Genomic DNA, 20583 nt, shown 5'->3' with positions numbered 1-20583 from the left:
CTTTAACAATTAGCATGACCGCTGTAATTCAGTCCTGTATCTATCCTGTGAGATGTTCTATTGAACTTTTATAAGGGGTGACTTGTCCTTCCCATGTTTCTTTAGCCACATCTAGTAGACCATGATGGTGTCTACCATACGAAAGTTCAAAGGGTGAGAACCCTGTTAATGACTACGGTACATCCCTTATGGAAAACAGTAGATTTGGAAATAAAAAGTCCCAGTCTTTTCTGTCCTTGTCTACCACCTTTTTGAGCATTTGTTTGAGGGTCTCCTTGAATCTCTCAACTATACCATTGTTTTGGGGGTGATAAATGGATGTGCACAGCCGTGAGATTTTGTACATCTTACATAGTTCTTTTGTTACCTTTGATATAAAGGGGGTAACCTGTGATTTGTGAGAATTTCTTTTGACATGCCAACTCTACTGCATACCTGGACCAGTTCTTTTGCAGTAGTCCGAGATGATGTATTGCATAGCTATGGCCTCAGGGTGGCATGTGGCATAATCTACAATAACTAAAATGTGTTGACCTCACTAAGTGCCTTACCAAATCCATCCCAATCCACTCAATTGGTACTTTGATAATGGGCATGGGTACTAGGGACTACAAAAATGAGGCCTAGGTGCCGAAATCTGACACTTCGGTCACAAGTCAAAGTAGGTTTTAACATTACCATGTACTCCAGGCCAGAAAAACCTTCACAATATGCTTTATGTCGTTTTCTGGACCCCCAAATGGCCACACATAATGTGCTCATGTGCCAGATCCAGGACTATACTCCGGTAGATTTTTGAAACAGCCAATTACTGCACTGTATCTTCCCCCTTTTTATCAATATGATATACTAAATACTTTTCAAGAGCCATATATGGGAAAATAAGCCAGACTCTCTGGAAAGGGTAGAGTTCTTTATTAGCTCACTTTGAAAATCATCCTTCCTGACTAGGTCAGGCATAAACTTATCAGTATCAGCCTCTCTTAGGGTGCATTCCCACGAACGTATATCAGCTCGGTTTTCACGCCGAGCCGATATACATTGCCCTCGTGTGCAGGGGGGGAGGATGGAAGAGCCAGGAGCAGGAACTGAGCTCCCGCCCCCTCTCTGCCTCCTCTCCGCTCCTCTGCACTATTTGCAAATGGGGAGAGGTGGGGCGGGGCTAATTCTCGGAATTTAGCCCCGCCCCGGCCTGCCTCTCTCCATTGCAAATAGTGCAGAGGGGTGGAGAGGAGGCAGAGAGGGGGCGGGAGCTCAGTTCCTGCTCCTGGCTATTCCATCCTCCCCCCCTGCACACGAGGACAACGTATATCGGCTCGGCGTGAAAACCGAGCCGATATACGTTCATGGGAATGCAGCCCACGGCTGGGTTCACACTGGGCGGATTTGTCACGGAAATTCAGTCTGGAGTTTTGCCACGGCAAATCCGCCTGCAGCTGCTAATCCCAGGATTAGCCATCCATGTGGACGAGATTTCTCAGAACTCGCTGGCAGCAGCGGGTTTTAAAGCAGCGTATTCACGGCAGAAATCTCGCGGTTTTTCGCTTCGGCCAAACTGCGAGATTTCCGCCTGGGATCCGCCCACTGTGAACCCAGCCTAAGTGGCTCCTCTAAATCTCTCACCGCAACAAAAAGCAGAAAATAAAGGGATTTTTCGGTAGATACCTCAATTACACCCTCCTGTGGGAAGATCTAAATAGGTTTAGGGTCTCGGTCTGAAGTTGTGAGGGTTTCAAGTGCACCACTTTTTGGCACGAGATTATTCTTCCACAATTCCAAGTAATGCGAAAAAAATCCCCTACCAGAACTACATTGTGTACCAATGCTGGGACTAACCCAATGGTTATAAATAGAGATGAGCGAGCGTACTCGGAAAAGCACTACTCGCTCGAGTAATGTGCTTTATCCGAGTATCGCTGTGCTCGGGTCTGAAGATTCGGGTGCCGCTGCGGCTGGCAGGTGAGTCGCAGCGGGGAGTAGGGGAGAGCGGGCGGGAGAGAGGGAGAGAAAGATCTTACCTCCGTTCCTCCCCGCTCTCCCCTGCAGCTCCCCGCTCCGTGCCGGCACCCGAATCTTCAGGGACGAGCACAGCGATACTCGGATAAAGCAAATTACTCGAGCGAGTAGTGCTTTTCCGAGTACGCTCGCTCATCTCTAGTTATAATACACCGCCCCATAGGGAGCAGTAATACAAACAATGGTAAATACATGTGTCCCCATGCACATAAGTCTATATAAGGTTCATACAGGCTAAAAAGGGAATGCAAAAGCCTTGCTTGTGTCACCCCACTCCTAGTGTCCAATAAAGCAATTACAGTTTTATCGTCTATTAACCCACACCGATGTCTCTGTACATGCCACCTGTGTGAACACTGACAGGCAGTTTTTCAAAAAGGCAATATTACAATGCATCGGCTCAGCAGTCTTCAGACAGTTTATAATAATATAGTCTAATTCTTGACACCGAAAACACCTTAGGCTGGGTTCACATGGGGCAGATTTGCTGCGGAAATTCCGTCCGGAATTTCGCCGCAGCAAATCCGCCTGCTAATCCTGGGATTAGCCAGCCATGTGGACGAGATTTCTCAGAAATCTCGTCCACACGGGACGGCAAATCTGCCGCGGCAAAGCCAACAGAAGCCGGCACTGCGGCGCGGATTAGCCGGCCGCAGCATGCTCATTCTTTTTCTTCCTCCGCTGCGGCCGCGCTCTCCTCTATGGGAGCGCCCGATGCAGCGGAAGAGCGAGCGGCCGGGCCGCTTCAAAACCCGCGGCTAAGTGCCGCGGGTTTTGAAGCAGCGCTTCTCCCGGCGGAAATCTCACGGGTTTTCGCTGCGGCCAAACCGCGAGATTTCCGCCAGGATTTCCGCTGTGTGGGAACCCAGGCTTAAGGTCCCTTTACTTGGTACAAAGTTCTGTCTTTTAGGTTTCGCTGAGCCCCCAGTCTCATTATCATTTTCACCATCAAATGCGTTTACTTGTTTCCTGACACCTTTAAACCCCAGAGCAGTCTTAAGGCCCATTTACACCAGCCGACGATTGAAAAAAAAAAAGAAAATCGCCACTCAGCGGTTGTTTTTGCTATCATTTATGCATCTAAACGCGCGCCGATTGTAGCTGATCGTTTAATTCAGTCCAACCTAAAAAAATCGTTCATTCTTATCAGCAGTTCTCCACGGGGAGTGCTGATGCAATTGTTTCCCCGGAGAACAAAGGCTCTGAGTACAGATAAGAGCCCTCGAGGTCTCCAAGGGGTCACCCATTTCCTCAATGCCGGTGGAAATGCTCTTAAGTATTTGTCCATGACAACACGCTGTATTACTTCAGACACCGGCAAAACCTCAAGTTGCAGCCATTTTCGGATTAGGTGCACAAGATTAAACTGTAGTTGTCGGTTATCTGTCACCAAATTTTAAACCCTTTCAAATTCACTGTCTGACATCTTCCTGCATTCTTATTGAAGCTTGTACAGCTCCAATGTCAGAAAATATCGCACACAGTGGCGCACACACACTGGCTTTAGCCAGCAGATGGCACCGTTGTGTAACAGCAAAAAGAGAAAGCCTTTTAGGAAACCCTGAATCCAAAATTAGATGACCTATTCCTCCCCAGACAGTTTTTTTTACCGCATCTTCTCCTCCCCGACCTTCTCCTGGCTCCTCCAGTCCCCTGGGTCACGTCACCTCCAGCTGTCCGGATCCTCTTCTGCCTGTTTTGGAGCGTCCATTAGCTGCAGTTCACTTTCTGCAGGGCAGTGAACGCTACGAGTGACATAACGCTCACTGCCTAGCAGGGAATGCCAATTCCTTGGCCGCCTGCTTTAGCGTGCATGTGCGATATCTCGCTGCTAGTGCTTCATATAGTATATGAAACACTATTGGCGAGACATCGTGCATGCTCAGTCGCACTAAAGCAGGTGGCCGAGGATTCGGCATTCCCTGCTAGGCAGTGAACGCTATGTCACTAGTGACTGGGTACATTGCCCTGCAGGAAGAAGAATGCCGGCAATGTACGCTTCGTCACAGGAAGAAGAGGATCCAGCCCGCTGGAGGTGACGTGACCCAGGGAACTGGAGGAGCCAGGAGCCAGGCAGGAGAAGTTCTAATAAGAAGACTGCCTGGGGAGGAATAGGTAAGTATAGATTTTTTTTAATGACAGAACCCCTTTAATCAGCCAGTAGGGGATATTCTCTTTGTTGCTCCACGCAGGAGAGAAAGTGAGGGGAAACCTCCTTTCTATAACCGCGCCTTCGGCTTATCACAGTCTAATATCTGCTCATGTACTCATATTTTACATATCCAAAACGTAAAATAAACAAAAATTTCAAAAGTTCACTTATGTTTAGTGAAAATTTGTATCTTTTCTTCGAATGGGGGCCTGTATGGGTCTGGCATAGAATCCATTTTCAAGGGCCACCGGTATCTATGGGACCCACCTCTAAAGCTTAAATTTGATTGTTTAACACTGATCTGTTAATTCATTATACAGAGTTTCTCATTAGAAAGAGCAGTTTACAAGCTATAAAGATAACAGGAGATTAAGAGGCTTGCACTGAAAGCAAACACTGACAAGCACAATGCTCTGTGCTGCTTCTTTCAAGAACTAATCAATAATTGGAATAACAAGAGCCAAAAGCAGCAACGATTTAAATGTTAAACTTAAAAAAAAATAAAATATATATATATTAAAAAAGGTACTGCAGCAATGTTTTTGTCTTTATAAGGCCGCCTGCACATGAACGGATTTGCATTGTGGAATCCGCGGTCGGCATCCACACTGTGGTTCTGCAGCAAATACCGTTCATAGTATGCTATGGTAAATCGCTTCTTCTGCACACTTGTGGAAACAAACTGCGATTTCCACGAGTGGAAGAAAAATTGCAGCATGCTCTATTCTTGTGCGGTTTCCACACGGACGACTTCCATTGAAGTCAATAGAAGCTGTCCGACCCGTGGGCCTTCCACAATTGACATTTCGGATAGGTCGCAAGCACCAGCATCCTCCCCCAGCGATGTTGCGGGAAAATGAAACAGTTAAAAAAAAAATCTGTACTACGCAGGTCTGATGGCGGCTCGCCGCAGCCACCTGCAGCTTGGAGAGAGAAGATAAATGACAGGTACGCAGGGTTGCCGGACGGGCACAGGGCCAGATTCCACTGTGGGCTCCCGCATGTGGAAACTGGCCTGTTCGTGTGTATGTGACCTTAGGCTTTACTCACACAAGTGTTTTATCATGGCAAAGTGCGACCATTCCAAAGCATCCGTTCAAATGGGCGGTTTTCCAGTGTGTAAAAATGGCTGGCTGGAAAAATAGAGCCTACTGTGCGCATTCCGGCTGGCTGATTTCACACCGGCCGGAGAAGATAGGTCTGGACCTATCTTTTCAGCTGGAATACGCCGGCCGGTCCCATAGACTCCTATGGGAGCCTATGAGAGCTGCTGGAAAAGGGAGGTGGGAGATAGTTTAGCAGTGGTTCTGCTAAACTCCCTCCCCCTCTCCGCACCTTGATGGCTGCTGGCAAAAGGAGGGGTCGAGATGGGACTGGAGTTAAGCACACTACGGTATCCTGAGTTAGGTGCTCAACGGTATCTTGGACTGCGGCGTATGCTCGCCGCATCCGGCCGTCTGAACGGGTGACAAAACAGGAGATGCAGCCGTGACTTGGTCACGTCTGCCTCTCGTTCGTGTGATTTTCGTCCGTGCTGTGGCCATGATGCGGGCAGCCATAAACTGCAATGCCTGTGTGAAGGATATAATATAATAATATCTTACATATAATAATGTAGAGGTTCTTGTGATAAATCAGTCACATATAACCTTTTTCCTTTAAGGCCGGCTGCATATGAGTGTAAGTGTATTTACGCATGCATTTGTGCGGTTGACAAAAAAAACAAAAAACAAAGCATGCTCCCATTGATTTCAATTGGCAATTAGGTTTAATTAGTTAAGTATGTGCTATTTTCGTGCGCGAGACACACAAATTAAAACGTGCTGCATATTTTCTTGCAGAAATGAAATGCTCGCGCGCAAAAAAAAAAACGCACATCCAACTGAACCCATTGATATGGATGGGTTCTATGCACGGCATATTATTGCGCACACAAGTTTTGCAAGCGTAATATGTATTTGTGTAAATAAGCCCAAGCCCACACTGCGGAATCTCAGTGTATTTCTATATGGTGTGACTTCAGCCTGCCTTCCCTGCCTCTTGCTGGTGATAGACGTCTCCCTAGCAGTGAAGCTGCATCTCATAAGAGATTCTGTACGCAGATAGTACAGGCAGCTGGGGAAGACTGAGAATTATAACCCTGCAGCTAACCATTGTGGGGATTCATCTATTATATCACTGCTCTCCTGGTTCCTTAGATAAGGCAGAAATTGTATCTCACAGCTCTCTATGGGGCGCATACAAAGGAACAAGGAGGTGGAGCTTGGTGGAAAGGGGAGGGGTCTGAGAGATGCCAGCTCAGATTAGGTATATGATGTTATACTGTAGTTCACAGGAAGTCAGCCACAAAGGGGAGATTGACATTCTGTATAAATAGGACACCAAGCTATAGACTGGTGGCCAGGCGGGGGATCACATGACGTAGCTGTCATAATAAAAGGATTAAAATGCATAAATGCAACTCATCTGGGATGAAACAATTTACACTGAGAGGATATTGCTGGTAAAGTAACAATGGATGTCCAAAAAAATGTGAAGAGTGCTTCTTTAAAGGGCCACTCCAGCAAAAACGCATTTTCCCAAAACCTCACTTCTTACCTGATTGTCACACTCTGGACATGCCCTTTGTGTCTTGCATTCACATCCATGTAGTGCAACTTCCTAACAAATTCTTAGCAAACACCATCTTGATTTTTAGATTTCTCTCTGCTTTCTCTTCCTGATGGTGAATACCCATTTGCGCTTTTCTTGCATGTTTTTTTCACGCGATATCGCTGCGTTTTTTTTTTTACATGATTGTCAATGGGACTTTCTAATGTTAAAAACGCATCGCACAAAAATTGCAAAGCACAAACTTGGGATGCGGTTTTAACATTAGTTAGTCCCATTGACAATCGCGTTAAAAAAGTGTGCAGGAGCCCTAAGTGTTTCCCAACCTTTTTCAGCTTGTGTCATGCCACGGTAAAAATCGCTATCCCACAGCACTTCCTCAGATCAAAAAAATTCTGTCTTACTCCTGCCCTCCCCTTCCCATGGAACCAGGTTGCCACAGAGCTGTGGTTGGGAATCACTGCACTATGCTATGCTAGCAATCCTATGATGCATCTGCAGCGTCCGAGGAGCGGGCCCACAGCCAACGATATAGCGGAATAGATAAGGCCTTGTCATGGGGCTCTACCATCTTTTTTTACAGGGAAAACCCAATCTGCGGTTTACCTGAAAGTCTTGGTCACTCGTGACGCCATGGTTCCGTCCTCTGCGGTGAATCCAGAAGTTGGAATAAATAGTCCACACACACAGGAATAGCTTTCTGAGAAAAACCGTGAACGGTCAGCAGAGCTCGTTTACTTTAGGATACATACAGGATAGTGGTGACAGGGAAGATTCTCAGGATGGCAGAAGAATCCACAGTCCCAGTTATCTGTGGGGTTCTTCTCCCGGCGACTCTCTTCACTTTCTCTCCAGCTCTCTACCAGTACATACTCACAATTTGAAGTTGCAATCAGTACTACATGGCAGCTCCTCTCACTCTCTCTCAGTACTCCATTCTAGCACCGAGGTGGCCTCGGTGGATTGGGCTCAGGGCAGACATCAGGCCATTACTCAGCCTCTACCATTTTAGGGATCTTCCTAAGACGAGGCACAACTTCTCCTACTCAATAAGAGTTACTTTTTCTCCTCCAGGCAGGCTCCACTGCTTGCACTCTTACAGACTCAGACTGACTTATACTTAGACTGACTTGCACTGCATCCTTGCAAACATATATACATAGCATGATCACATGAATTACAACATGATACATTTCTCAGACATTACCCAGACATTAACCCATTTAGTGCTGCAGAGGTGCAATACACATCAAATGCATTCACATTTATGGAGGGGCACCACTAACTAGGGGCCACTACACATCAGCACAGTATTACATGACCAGCTAGAGACAGTACCATCTCTGCCTGCTGGGTGGACACTGTAATTATCATTACCTTCTATACTCACCTAAATATGCTACAGATCATAAGTATACAGTCATGGAGGCTGAACTACCATCTTTTTCATTATAACCAATGACAGCCCTACTGGGATGAATGATCATAATTAGGATTGTTTGGCTCCATGTGGGGCCGAGTGGTAAGGCAGCAGAAATGCAGTCCAAGCTCTCACTCATGACCTGAAGGTTGCAAGTTCAATTCCTGCATGGTTGAGGTAGTTGGCTCAAAGTTGACTGAGCCTTCCATGGTTCTGAGGTCAGTAAAATGAGTACCCAGTTTGTTGTGGGGCAAAATGATAACTGGGCAAGGCAAACCATCCCGCAAAAAAAAACTGCCAGGCACCAGGGAACTTTACCTTATGTCCCCTAATAGAATTTGAATTATTTATCAGTGCTCGTCTACACAAGCAAATTGCTCCATGTAAAAGGACAATAAGCTCACTGAGGGATCACATTACATGCTGCCCATAGAAATATGGGAGAAGCAGACACACAAGCACACAGATGCCGCTTCAGCTAATAGTAAGAAATAACAGCAGGAACAACTATGCAACAGCCAACCAACTATGCAAAACCGAAAACTGCAACAGCAAACTGAGATGGCAGGAGGTGACAATACAGCAGGAAACTTCTGGCTGATCCTAACACCATGCTGCTAATGCTTCTCCATATATGAGAGATAGAGGATCACAATCTCCTCTACTTTCTATGCACTGTGTGTGGTAGACATCATGGCAGCTAGTCTCCACCCACCAGCTCAGGTAAAAAAAGAGTTGGAAATGCAGCTTGCAGAGGGAAAAGCTGGTAAAAATGCAGGATACAAGTCATATAATGGCCAGATATAATATTATTCCTCACATACACACACGGTAGCTTATTTGGAAAGTCACATGAACGTTCAGGTATTCTTTATAACACGTTACTAAAGTATGTTATCTTATTCTGCATGGTTAGTTTGCATTTGTCTTCCATTTAATGACTGTTTTTTTGTGTGTTTTCTTTTACCAATCACTTGCAGCACTAAGAAATGGGTTCTTCTTACGTTTTAAGACATAGCATTTACTTAACTGACTGTGTGTCACATCTGTTGAGGGTGACAGCTGCACATTTTTCATGAATATGAATGAGGGGTTGCCACAGTCTTGACCCTGTTACTCACATTACTAGACACTATATATTTAAAGAGTTCAGCACAAGATTGTTCAAATGGTGGAGAAACTCATTAAACAAGTGGCAAGTACATTCTTACTGACCTTCGGGAAACAATTTGTATAATCACATAATAATAAAACAAGGTTATACAGTAGGGCATCCAGGAGCACCCGGCTGCAGAAAGGAACATAAGGGAATAAGAACCAAATCCTTTAGGGTGAATGGCCTCTGGGTTGATGATGCATTTATAATGTTCTTCATTAGAGATGAGAGAGCATACTCGCTAAGGGTAATTACTCGATCGAGCATTACCCTTAGTGAGTACCTGCCACGGGGGAGAGGGGGAGGAACGGAGGAGAGATCTGTCTCTCCCTCTCTCCCCCCCACTCCCCCCTGCTCACTGCCGCAACTCGCCTATCACCTGTGCCGGAAGCCAAACCTTTTCTTCCGAGCGGGGAGATACTTGCTAAAGACAATGCTCACTCGAGCAATTGTCCTTAGCGAGTATGCTCGCTCATCTCTATTCTTCATCACTGGATTTACAGAAACACAAATGAAGTGTTCAGAAAACAGATCGCCTTCCAAATAGTAATACAAGTAGTAGACTCACATAGAATGTAACAGCAAAATCTCAGTGTTCTTGTTTTTTGTATAAAAGGTGTTCGGGTGGTTTCACATCTCTGGTCGGAGAGGTGGGATCAAATAATAAAAATTATATAAAATAGATCCATATACATATCTTATAAAAAAAATCATAAACAAATAATAGTGGAGACCACATCTGGGATACTGTGTTCAGTTCTGGAGACCTCATCTACAGGAAGACATTGATAAAATGGAAGACGGGCTACAAAAATGGTGTAAGATCTCAAGAAAAAAACTTTAGATGTAATCCTTTCCAATCAATTTCCCTGCCACTTGAACACTCCCCAGATCTTAGTTATTTTGGTCAGGAAAAAGTGTGGGGATTCCTTGGAATTACTCAGCAGAAACACATAAAAATGAACTGTCATGATTTTATTACTAATTTTTTGAAAACTAACAATTTCCAATCCAGTATCGGCCCTCATCAGACATTAAGATTTTCCTGCATAGCTCCCATGTCGGATGAGGGCCGACACATGTTTCTAGCAGTATGCAGGACAGAGCTCCGATGTCAGTGGCAGTTCTGCATATATATGCTACAGTATACAGAACATTGAGAAATATCCACAGTGCAGGGAAAAAGGTAACTGAACCATTGAGGTTAAAAACCCGCAGATCCCCATTTAGCAACAATCACCTCACTATTAAACTCGGCGATCACGTTACTAATGTCAGGGTTTTAGCAGACCTGCCAGTGACTAATATGACTACCATGGATGTTCCAGAAAAGTGTGAAATTAAGAAAAAAAAAGATAATGTGAATGACCCCAAGAGGTCTTACATGAATAAAAAAAATAGTCAATAAGATTAAGTTTTAAAAAAATTAAAGAATACAATAAAAAAAATATATATAAAAAAGAAAACGACCCATTGCCGATGCCAACCTAAACTGTCGCAATATGTTCCCTGTAGTCCAATTATCAAAACGTCCGAAACAAAATGAGAGAATAGAATTAAAAACCGGCAGTGAAAAGGCGCAACACTCCAGGTTAGAGCATGTAGGAAGCGACCAAAGGTGTGGGAAACTTCTCCTTTTAATTAATAAAATACGTGATCAGCATATGAAAGCGCATTATGGGGATAAAGATATACAACAATTGGTCCCAAAAAGGGTTAATAATTAGAGATGAGCAAACCTACTCGGCCACGCCCCTTTTTCGCCCGAGCACCGCGATTTTCGAGTACTTCCGTACTCAGGCGAAAAGATTCGGGGGGCGCTGTGGGTGAGTGGGGGGTTGCAGCGGGGAATGGGGGGGAGAGGGAGAAAGAGAGGGCTCCCCCCTGTTCCCCGCTGCTTCCCCCGCTCCGCCACGCCTCCCCCTGCCCCCCAGCGCCCCCCGAATCTTTTCACCCGAGTACGGAAGTACTCGAAAATCGCGGTGCTCGATCGAGTAATTACTCGAAACGAGTATATTCGCTCATCTCTATTAATAATGAGATCCTGTTTGCCTGTGTGGTGATGGTCAGCCACGGTAGGACAGGAGAAACAGGATCTCCTTATTAACTCTTTTTGGGACCCATTAATTGCTTGTATATGTTAAACACCAGCTGAACTGATGAAGGGGTTATCCCCGAAACGCGTCTTCACATGCTGATCACGTATTTTATTAAATTAAAGGAAAAGTTTTGCACACCTTTGGTCCCTTCCTACTTGCTCTATCACACCCACCCAGGTGGTGCGTCATCTAGTCAGGCAGCACCTCCACCATGGAAGATACCATTCTACTCTCTTCACCACATATGTAGTTTCATCCTTCACAATAAACACAACTATACGGGTTTTGCTCCACCCCTCTCTTCTTTCCTTCTTCGAAACAAAATGAGGAACCCATTGCTGTACTTTATTTTAGCTTAAATACACTAATTTTAAAAATAAACCATAAATTAAAAAAAAACTTTTTTCTAGGCTTTTACCCCCAATAAAACTAAAAACGGAAAAAAAAATTCTGTGGAAAAAAAAGGAACAAAAAAGAGCCCTACACGTCACAAGAAAAAAGTAAATGCAGCAAAAATAATTTTAGTAGCGGAAGGAAAAAAAAATAGGGTTGTAAAACTACCACATGGGTAAAATCCCCAAAAAGTATCTGGCCCTTAAGGGTTAATGCGACATTCCCTCCTCTGTCTCAGACCCAAATCAATCCTGCTTGCACTTGAAGTGATCAAGCTTCTATAAGCATAGTAGGAAATTGTTCACGATCCAGAAGTGATTATCACCTTAGGGCCCATCCTTATACAACAGTGCATGGAGCTTCTTCCAATGTGTGAAGAACAATAAATGTAAGCACCATATATTTATTAGTAATGATGCCTGACATCCCAAAGTAATAAGGGGGAATGGTGCCCGGTGTAACCAGTTCATTCAGATTGCCCCGGTCTGCACTTAGTTCCATGTAGGGATATAAACAGATGCTACAACAATGGCTCTACACCTGGCTTCCGTTCTGTAGATTCTTTCCCTCCGGGCTAAGTTTGATCATACAGCGTATTTAATACAGTCTCTTCCCTTATATGGAAGCACACATTCCTCTCGACCATAGAATACACTGAATGGTTAGCAATGAATTCTTTAGCAAGAACAAATAGTGTTTGATTTTTCTTTCCATGCAGTTCACATCAGTTGAAATGGCATTCATAAACATAGATGAGATTGCGGTAGTAGATAGAAGAGGCTTGGCACACTCTCCTCCAAGTTCAATGCTTCAAGTGACTCTCCGCCTTCATCTCAATGTCATTTTAGGTCCAGAATTCTTGCTGTTTAACTTTTTAATGTAGCTTTACAGCAATCAGAGCTTTATTTTTCTGATACAAAGTTCCAAATGCCCAGAGGCGTAACTTGAAGCTCCTGGGCCCCAATGCAAAACCTGGAACGGGGCCCCCAACTATAATGCTTTATTCATAGTACTGGGCCTCCTATATGGAGAAGAGAGGCCTTATGGGCCCCCCAAGGCTCCTGGGCCCGGGTACAACCGCATCCCCTGCATCCTCTAGATTTACACCCCTGCCCTTAATGACTACGGGTGCTTTTACATCTTTGGTGGGGGTTCCACTTTCCTGCTCCGTTTGGGAAGCATGCAAGGCAAACCCCCCTAGATGAATGGGTCCATTGACTATAATGGTGCCCCTTTTGGTTTCCTCAAAGCATTTTACTGGAAGAAAAAGCTCTGCATGCAACGCTGTTTCTTCCAGTATTTTGTCCCGGATTTGTGACGGAAGTTTCAGGGCAGATTAGAGATGAGCGAGCATGCTCGGTTAAGGAAATTACTTGAGCGAGCATCGACATTTTCGAGTAACTGCCTAATCGTCCGAAAAGATTCGGGGGGCGGGGGGGAGCAGAGGGGAGCGGGGGGAAGAGAAAAAGAGAGAGATCTACCCCTGTTCCCTCCTGCCCTCCCCTGCCGCCTTCTGAATCTTTTCGGACGAGTAGGCAGTTACTCGAAAATGCCGATGCTCGCTCGAGTAATTTCCTTAACCGAGCATGCTCGCTCATCTCCAATGCAGATGTGCACCCGGCGAAAGATCCACCACTACTGCAAGCTGTGGCATTATCAAGATCAATGCATGCAGTAAGTTTCTATGCCCTCTCTAGGGCCAGCTGCTTGCAGAAAACATATTACCTTTGAGGCCCCCTGTCCATGGCCGAGGCGGAATATCGTTAGCGATATTCCGCCGCAGGGGAGGAGGAAGGAGAGGTGACAGGTCCCTGAGATGAGTCTATCTAACAGATAATCTCACTGCGTAGAATCATGGCAATCGCAGCATGTCACAATTTAAATCCCGCGAGCAGAGAATCACTGTGATTCTCCGCTTGTGGACACCGGCACTGCGCTTTCCATAGCAACAGTATGGAAAGCTTTACAGCGCGTGATCCGCAGGCAATTTATCACTCGCGGATCATCGCCAGTGGACAGGCAGTCTTAGTCTACATTCACATGAAGTGGATTCTTTGCAACAGAAAATCAGCGGGAGATTTTGGTGCAGATCCACTTCAAAATCCATATGTAAGGGCCCCTTCACAGGAGCGTGCAACATATTTGCGCTATGGACAAGGCGGATTTACGTGCGTGTCTGTGCATTGTACTGTACTTTTTTGCGCATACAGGGCCTATTCATATGTGCGCGCAACAGCCCACCACCTTGATTTAAAAAGCTATTAGTTCCGGGTGTGTTTTTTTCACCGCTGTATTTTGCGCACGCCCTAGCATATTGTATGCACATTTGCGCACTACCCCTTCGATTTCAATGGGATCCTTTGGCATAAAATAGAGCATTCTTTGCGTGCAAGAGAAATGCACACGCAAAAAAAGAAAATGCGAATGAACCCATGAAAGTCAATAGGTTCTATTCTCTGCGTATTGTGCACACACATTTTGCATGCGCAAACACGCGTGCAAATACGTCCGTGTGGAGGAGACCTAGCACACAGATTTTAATGCGGATTTTAAAGCAGTTTTCACCCTCTGATTTGAAGAGGTGAAATCCATGCTTAAAAACCGCAGCATTAATTGACATGCTATGGATTTAAAATCCACATGACAGTTCAGTTTTCACTGCAGATTTCAATCTCATCCACACTGCTCGTACTGTAAAATGCTGCAGGTTTTCCACAGCACATCCTGCTGCAGAAAATGCACGGCATTTCCACTAAGCGTTACCCAAAAGTTAAAGGGCTTCTGTCAGTCAACTACACTGCGCTATTTAAAAGCAGCACAATATGGGGACAAGTCCTTTCTCCTATAAGTGCAAATCGCATAAAACAAAATTATGTCTTTGGCAACTTAGGACTCCTTCCCACGGACGGATTTCCGCTGCGTAATACGTGGTGGAAATCCGCTGCGTTGTCCGCAGCTATTAGGTTCTATTGAACCTAATAGCACAATGCTTACGGTGCGGAATTCCACCGCGGAATTCCGCACCGTGAAAATTGCCCGTCCTCACCCGCAGCATGCTCTATTTGCCGCGGGTGAACGCGCGGACGGCTTCCATTGCAGTCAATGGAAGACGTCCGTCACGCTATCTTCTGCTGTAGCACAGCGGAAGATAGAGTGAAACCGCTTCCACGCCTACCGCCAGCTACGCCAGAGCGCCGAAGCGTCGTGTGGGACGTAGGACGCCAGATCCGGAGGTAAGTATTGGGGTCTCGGGGGGGGGGGGGGGGGGGGGCGCCATGACGGGCTCCGCCGCGGAATTACAGTAACTTCTGTCAGCAGTCTGACAACCACCAGTGAGAAGAATTTGGGAGTACAAGTTTCTAATTATCTTTGACACTCTCAACACAGGCATCAACATTTCAAGCGGTTTCATGTATCATTGGAGAATATGAGAAATCTATAGCACAGATAACACACCTATGCGGTGATCCCCTAACACCAATCTAGAGACCATAAAACTGTCACATCCATATCAGTGGACTAATTTAGTATTTACTCCTCTGCTCATCCTGTTCTGGTATTGTTTTAAGTGCAAATTAATCACACCATGTCTGTGCCTTGTCATATGTGTATATAAAAATATTAGAGATGAGCGAGCACCAAAATGCTCGGGTGCTCGTTACTTGAGACGAAATTTTCGCGATGCTCGAGGGTTCGTTTCGAATAACGAACCCCATTGAAGTCAATGGGCGACTCGAGCATTTTTCTATATCGCCGATGCTCGCTAAAGTTTTTATTTGTGAAAATCTGGGCAATTCAAGAAAGTGATGGGAACGACACAGCAACGGATAGGGCAGGCGAGGGGCTACATGTTGGGCTGCATCTCAAGTTCCCAGGTCCCACAATTAAGCCACAATAGCGGCAAGAGTGGCCCCCCCTCCCAACAATTTTTACTTCTGAAAAACCCTCATTAGCATGGCATACCTTAGCTAAGCACCACACTACCTCCAACAAAGCACAATCACTGCCTGCATGACACTCCGCTGCCACTTCTCCTGGGTTACATGCTGCCCAACCCCCCCGCACGACCCAGTGTCCACAGCGCACACCAAAGTGTCCCTGCGCAGTCTTCAGCTGCCCTCATGCCACACACTGGCCTCATAGCCACACCACCCTCATGTCTATTTATAAGTTCGTCTGCCATGAGAAGGAACCGCAGGCTCACACTGCAGAGGGTTGGCATGGCCAGGCAGCGACCCTCTTTAAAAGGGGCGGGGCGATAGCCCATAATGCTGTACAGAAGCAATGAGAAATCCAATCCTGTGCCACCTCCATCAGGAACTGCAAACGTGGGCATAGCAATGGGGAACCCATGTGCCACACACTATTCATTCTGTCAAGGTGTCTGCATGCCCCAGTCAGACCGTGTTTTTTTATAAATAGTCACAGGCAGGTACAACTCCGCAATGGGAATTCTGTGTGCACCCACAGCATGGGTGGCTCCCTGGAACCCACCGGCGGTACATAAATGTATCCCATTGCAGTGCCCAGCACAGCTGAGGTAACGTCAGGTTTAATGCAGGTGGGCTTCGGCCCACACTGCATGCCCCAGTCAGACTGGGGTTCTTTAGAAGTGGAAACATGGAGTTACAACTCCGTGTGGACCGACAGCATGGGTGGGTCCCAGGAAGCCACCGGCGGTACATAAATATATCCCATTGCATTGCCCATCACAGCTGAGGTAACGTCCGATTAAATACAGGTGGTCTTCGGCCCACACTGCATGCCCCAGTCAGACTGGGGTTCTTTAGAAGTGGACACATGGAGTTACAACTCCGTGTGGACCGACAGCATGGGTGGGTCCCAGGAAGCCACCGGCGGAACATAAATATATCCCATTGCATTGCCCATCACAGCTGAGGTAACGTCAGCTTTAATGCAGCTGGGCTTCGGCCCACACTGCATACCCCAGTCAGACTGGGGTTCTTTAAAAGTGGACACATGCAGTTACAACTCCGTGTGGACCGACAGAATGGGTGGCTCCCTGGAACCCACCGGCGGTACATAAATATATCCCATTGCATTGCCCATCACAGCTGAGGTAACGTCCGATTAAATGCAGGTGGTCTTCGGCCCACACTGCATGCCCCAGTCTGACCGGGGTTTTTAATACATAGACACTGGCAGGTACAAATCCCTAATGTGAAGTCCCTGTGGACACAGAGCATGGGTGGCTCCCTGGAACCCACCGGCGGTACATAAATATATCCCATTGCAGTGCCCATCACAGCTGAGGTAACGTCAGGTTTAATGCAGGTGGGCTTCGGCCCACACTGCATGCCCCAGTCAGACTGGGGTTCTTTAGAAGTGGACACATGGAGTTACAACTCCGTGTGGACCGACAGCATGGGTGGCTCCCTGGAACCCACCGGCGGTACATAAATATATCCCATTGCAGTGCCCAGCACAGCTGAGGTAACGTCAGCTTTAATGCAGGTGGGCTAAAAATTACTAGGATTACAATGTAGGCGAGGGCCCAAACAAATTGATGTACCAACAGTACAAATGTACTTCAGAAAAATTGCCCATGCCCAACCAAGAGGGCAGGTGAAATGCATTAATTGCTTTGGTTAATGTGACTTAATTTGTACCTAGGCCTGTAGGCAGCCCAGTTAAAATAAAAATTGGTTCAGGTGCAAGTTTCAACGCTTTATTGAATTGAGAATTGAAACGTATAAATATTGTTTACAAAAGTTATATGACTGAGCCTTGTGGGCCTAAGAAAAATTGCCCGTTCGGCGTGATTACGTGAGGTTTCAGGAGGAGGAGCAGGAGGAGGAGGATGAATATAATTCACAGATTGATGAAGCTAAAAGGTCCCCATTTTTTATGGTAATAGAGAACGATGCTTCCATCCGCGGGTGCAGTCTACGTATTGTTTAGGTATCGCTGCTGTCCGCTGGTGGAGAAGAGAACTCTGGGGAAATCCAGGCTTTGTTCATCTTTATGATTGTAAGCCTGTCGGCACTGTCGGTTGACAGGCGGGTACGCTTATCCGTGATGATTCCCCCAGCCGCACTAAACACCCTCTCTGACAAGACGCTAGCCGCAGGACAAGCAAGCACCTCCAGGGCATACAGCGCGAGTTCAGGCCACGTGTCCAGCTTCGACACCCAGTAGTTGTAGGGGGCAGAGGCGTCTCGGAGGACGGTCGTGCGATCGGCTACGTACTCCCTCACCATCCTTTTACAGTGTTCCCGCCGACTCAGCCTTGACTGGGGAGCGGTGACACAGTCTTGCTGGGGAGCCATAAAGCTGTCAAAGGCCTTGGATAGTGTTCCCCTGCCTGTGCTGTACATGCTGCCTGATCTCTGCGCACTGGCAGATTAAACCGATGTTGCAGGGTGCGCAGGGTGGCAGTGTCCGTCTTGGACTTGCAGAAATGTGCGCTGAGCCGGCGCACCTTTCCGAGCAGGTCTGACAAGCGTGGGTAGCTTTTCAGAAAGCGCTGAACCACCAAATTAAAGACGTGGGCCAGGCATGGCACGTGCGTGAGGCTGCAGAGCCGCCACCAGGTTACGGCCGTTGTCACACACGACCATGCCCGGTTAGAGGCTCAGCGGCGAAAGCCAGCGGTCGGTCTGCTCTGTCAGACCCTGCAGCAGTTTGTGGGCCGTGGGCCTCTTCTCTCCTAAGCTGAGTAGTTTCAGCACGGCCTGCTGACGCTTGCCCACCGCTGTGCTGCCACGTCGCGCGACACCGACTGCTGGCGACGTGCTGCTGCTGACACATCTTGATTGCGAGACAGAGGTTGCGTAGGAGGAGGAGGGTTTAGTGGAGGAAGCATACACCGCCACAGATACCAGCACCGAGTTGGGGCCCGCAATTCTGGGGGTGGGTAGGACGTGAGCGGTCCCAGGCTCTGACTCGGTCCCAGCCTCCACTAAATTCACCCAATGTGCCGTCAGGGAGATATAGTGGCCCTGCCCGCCTGTGCTTGTCCACATGTCCATTGTTAAGTGGACCTTGGCAGTAACTGCGTTGGTGAGGGCGCGTACAATGTTGCGGGAGACGTGGTCATGCAGGGCTGGGACGGCACATCGGAAAAAGTAGTGGCGACTGGGAACCGAGTAGCGCGGGGCCGCCGCCGCCATCATGTTTTTCAAACCGCAGTATAAAAAAACCAGGTTAGCGCTCCTGAATATATAGGCAGAATATAAGTAATGTGTGTAAAATGTATATAACACACTTACCCGGTGTTTGGCAGAGACCTTGTATAAGATCCCTACCAACACCTCTTTATCCAGAAAAGCCTGTAGATTATGTTGCCGGTAGGTCCCTTAAAATCCCTCTGGGCTAGACAGGGGAGAGTTTCTGCGGATCCTCCGTCTCTCTGGCACGAGAGCCGCTGAAGTAAAGAGCTATATACTAAGAAAATTGGATACCGCGCTCCTAGGAACATCCACCTCCGGACAACATCATGTTTTTGAAAGCCTCCGTTTCCACAAGCCTATACGGCAGCATCTCCAGGCTGATCAATTTGGCTATGTGCACGTTTAACGCTTGAGCATGCGGGTGCGTGGCTGCGTACTTGCGCCTGCACTCAAACACTTGCGCTAGCGACGGCTGGACGGTGCGCTGAGAGACATTGCTGGATGGGGCCGAGGACAGCGGAGGTGAGGGTGTGGGTGCAGGTCGGGAGACGGTAGTGCCTGCTGCACTTGCCTCCCCCTCTGAAGACCTGTCCTCAGTAGGCGTAGCAAACCAGGTGGGGTCAGTCACCTCATCGTCCAGCTGCTCTTCCTCCGAATCCTCTGTGCGCTCCTCCCTCGGACTTACTCCAATTACTACTACCTGAGTGATAGACAACTGTGTCTCATTGTCGTCGTCCTCCTCACCCACTGAAAGCTCTTGAGACAGTTGCTGGAAGTCCCCAGCCTCATCCCCCGGACCCCGGGAACTTTCCAAAGGTTGGGCATCGGTCACGACAAACTCCTCCGGTGGGAGAGGAACCATTGCTGCCCATTCTGGGCAGGGGCCCGAGAACAGTTCCTGGGAGTCTGCCTGCTCCTCAGAATGTGTCATTGTAATGGAGTGAGGAGGCTGGGAGGAAGGAGGAGCAGCAGCCACAGGATTCAGAGTTGCAGCAGTGCACGGCGTAGAACTCTGGGTGGTCGATAGATTGCTGGATGCACTTTCTGCCATCCACGACAGGACCTGCTCACACTGCTCATTTTCTAATAAAGGCCTACCGCGTGGACCCATTAATTGTGAGATTAATCTGGGGATGCCAGAAACGTGCCTCTCTCCTAATCCCGCAGCAGTCGGCTGCGATACACCTGGATCAGGAGCTCGGCCTGTGCCCACACCCTGACTTGGGCCTCCGAGTCCACGCCCGCATCCTCTAGGCCTACCCCTCAGCATGGTGTATTACCAGTAGTGCAGAAACAGAACGCTGTAATTAAATGTGCCGCTTATTGGCCTGTGGTTGGAGGCTGACTTCGCTTACGGAACGCACAGCAGAGCCAGGAAAGAATTTTGCGCAAGCCTGTAGTGAGACGTAGGTGCGTATGACTGAGCTAGTGGAATTCACAGCGCAGAAGCAGTCAAGTGTCCAAAGGCCACTAGTAGGCCTTAAGTATTTTGCTTCTATTTTTTTAAAGGCTGAGCTGAGACAGCAGACAGCTACTGTAGGCAGCGTATATATGTATACTGTTTCCCTCTGGACGGGATGACGGCGGTGATGTAACGGGCAACG

Source organism: Eleutherodactylus coqui, chromosome 9, assembly GCF_035609145.1.
Source record: "Eleutherodactylus coqui strain aEleCoq1 chromosome 9, aEleCoq1.hap1, whole genome shotgun sequence".
Taxonomy (NCBI): Eukaryota; Metazoa; Chordata; class Amphibia; order Anura; family Eleutherodactylidae; genus Eleutherodactylus; species Eleutherodactylus coqui.
The sequence above is the reverse complement of the archived record's forward strand: the minus strand, read 5'-3'. Positions refer to the sequence as shown.